Source organism: Leptonychotes weddellii, unplaced genomic scaffold, assembly GCF_054177405.1.
Source record: "Leptonychotes weddellii isolate Sample4059 unplaced genomic scaffold, ASM5417740v2 HiC_scaffold_6036, whole genome shotgun sequence".
Classification (NCBI taxonomy): Eukaryota; Metazoa; Chordata; class Mammalia; order Carnivora; family Phocidae; genus Leptonychotes; species Leptonychotes weddellii.
The window spans coordinates 7,442-10,492 of NW_028028845.1; the positions used below are offsets into that span (position 1 = coordinate 7,442).

At 52.5% G+C, this 3,051-nt stretch overlaps 1 long non-coding RNA gene across 1 annotated transcript; it reads right to left on the bottom strand.

The window, feature by feature from the left end:
• Positions 1-1,394: 1,394 nt before the first annotated feature.
• On the bottom strand, positions 1,395-2,492 carry LOC115942725 (uncharacterized). The gene is made up of 2 exons (XR_014142516.1): positions 2,193-2,492; positions 1,395-1,839 (listed from the first exon to the last, which is right to left on the bottom strand). It is a non-coding gene; the product is annotated as an uncharacterized LOC115942725 (long non-coding RNA).
• Between the last annotated feature and the right edge of the window lie 559 nt (positions 2,493-3,051).

Consider the following 3,051-nt stretch of genomic DNA (forward strand, 5'->3'; position numbering starts at 1 on the left):
CAATAGTATTTTGTGGCAGGCGGAAACGAGAAACTCAAACGTCAGTATCCATCAACAGGTTTATTGAACACAGGCAGGCTTGGTCCTTTATGCACCGTCTGTGGCCACTTTTGTAGGAGTGTCCGAGTTAGTTGGGACAGAGACGGGGTGGCTCACAAAGTCTAAAGTATTTACTAAGTGGCCCTTTAGGGAACCAGTTTGCCAACCTCTGATGAACCTATTCTTTGGTGTGAGAAGTCAAGGGAGTGGTTGCTGCGGGGGGGCAGTGTTTGGAGGGGGCCCAAGGGGACTTCTGGGGGGCTGGGGATGCTCTGTTTATCCATCTGGGAGCTGGCTGCATGACTGGGTCAGTCTGTGAATCGAGGAGACTGTATGTTGTTGAGTGTACTTCTCTGTGTATTACGTTAAACATCGATAAAAAGTTAAAAATGTGCTCAAGGTTAAAGATACTCAGATGAGAAGTCCCCAAGAGGAGAACCCTAATAACCACAGTTGAGCCCCCGGAATCCAGCTGGGCCCCTCCTGGATCACCCAGTTCCATGGCCTGGCAACTTCTTCTTCTTCTTTTTTTTTTTTTTTAAGATTTTATTTATTTATTTGCGAGAGAGAATGAGAGACAGCACGAGAGGGAGGAGGATCAGAGGGAGAAGCAGACTCCCCGCTGAGCAGGGAGCCCGATGCGGGACTCGATCCCGGGACTCCAGGATCATGACCTGAGCCGAAGGCAGTCGCTTAACCAACTGAGCCACCCAGGCGCCCTATTATTATTATTATTGATGCTGGAGAGAGTTGGGTTTCTGGCTCTTACAACCCAGAGTCCTCATACCCCATCTCCCAGGCATTTATTGTGTCACCTGCCCGTTCCTCTGAAAAGTTCCCTTGGCTGATTCAAACTGGTTCAGGTGGAGGCTTCCATGTTCTCACACAATCCCAGGTCCCTGGCCACCATGATGGGTCCCTGGCAGATCTCCACCCAAGGGGAGCCAATCACAGTAGCCCAACCAGCAGGCCAAGCTGATGGAGCTGCAGATGAGCCAATCAGAACTTTTCCCTGAGATTTTTGGATGCGAGGCCCAAGGCTGGTAATTAATGAGCCTTGAAGCCTTGTTTCTGTGGAGGATGCTGGTCCCAGAGAACAATGCTGACTCGTGAAAGGCCAGAGAAAGTATGGAGGGAATATCCTGATTGCCCTCAAATCTCTGCTTCGTTGGCCCCGAGGCCGGGAGGCACATCTGCCCTTCTCGGTCGGCGATGTGGGCCCCCCGAGTGCTCTTTTGGCCTGAGTCAGAGCAAGCTTGGTTTCTGTCAGGCTTAAAGACCAATGAGACCTAAGTCATTGCAAACATTGTCATCGACACATACCCCGCCCCACGCACACGCTTAAAGCCACCGAATCCCTGGACACACACAGACCCTGACCCTCTGCGTCAGTGCATGTGTCTTTATTTCTGGGTGATATAAAAGAATAAACTTAAAAAAACACTCCAAATCAAACACCTTAATGGCTCCCCAAAGCAATGTGACCCCTTTTCCCACCCCGATAAATAGAGACTTCTGTCAGTCTACCCTCCCGCCCCCATAACCCCCTCTGCTATAGACATACTCTGGTATATATTACTCTACTCGGCAATAGACATTTCCCGAAAATACAAGTCCAGCCCTGCCACCTGACTCTCCCCGGGCCCCACGTCCCTGGGACTCTCCTTCCCCACCTCAGACCACCCGCCACTGCAGCACACTGGTGTCCTTGCCCCCCGTGGTCAGGGCCACGCTGTCATCCCACAAGAAGGCCACATTTGTCACGTGGCTGCTGTGTCCGCCGTATTTGTGGCTGAGGGCCTGGGAGAGGGAGAGAAAGAAGTGAAAGAAGGTGATCTGTCATGTTCATGGCTGGAGCCCCTGTGCCAGGCACACAGTAGGGGCTCAGTGACTGTTTCTGGCGTGAATAAGGATCAGGGAACCAAAGAGCCCTGAATCGCAGACACTCGGAGCAGAGCGTTAGCACTAGAGACTGAAAGTTACCGACTTTGAGGTTCAAGAACAACCCTTGGGATCATGTCACGGCCTTCCTTGCACAGATGGGGAAACTGAGGCCTGGGGAGTGTTGCCTCACTCTCGCCCCCAAGGCTGCTTGTCACCTCCACCCTGCCAGCCTCCCAGCGGTGGGGGGGGGGGGGGGGGGAAGGACTCACTCGGGGCTGACAGCAGGGGTAACTGAACAGGTGGACTTTGCCAAAGTCATCAGCCGAAGCCAGCAACTTCCCGTCATGGGAGCGGGCCACAGCGTTGATATCAGTACCATCTGCTCCTTCAGACCAGATCCCTGTGGGCAAGATGAGGGGTGGGTGGGGGTGAGAGGTCAGCTGGGGTCAGGGACCCCTGAGGTGAGCAGGCCCCAGCCTCCCTGCCTTCCTCCCACCTAGCTTGTCTCTGGCCAGGGAGGATAACTGGAATGATCTTTTTAATTTATTTAATTATTATTTTTTATTTATTTTTTTTTTTAAAGATTTTTTAATTTATTTATCTGAGAGAGAGAATGGGAGACAGAGAGCATGAGAGGAGGAGGATCAGAGGGAGAAGCAGACTCCCCGCCGAGCGGGGAGCCCGATGCGGGACTCGATCCCGGGACTCCAGGATCATGACCTGAGCCGAAGGCAGTTGCTTAACCAACTGAGCCACCCAGGCGCCCTTTAATTATTATTTTTTAAAGATTTTATTGATTTATTTGATAGAGAAAGAGAGAGAGCATAAGCAGGGGGAGGGGCAGAGGGAGAAGCAGACTCCCTGCTGAGCAGGGAGCCCGACGCGGGCGGGGCTCGATCCCAGGACCCTGAGATCATGACGTGAGCCAAAGGCAGCCGCTCAACTACTGAGCCACCCAGGCGCCCTGGAATGATCTTTTTTAAATGTGTAATTGACCCTGGCCTTCCACTGCTCAAAACCCTTCTGTGGCTCCCTGGTGGCCTTGGGAGAAAGCCCAGGCCACCGCCGCCACTGCTGCTTTTTTAAAAAATTTTTAAGTTTAGGGGTGCCTGAGTGGCTCAGTCGTTA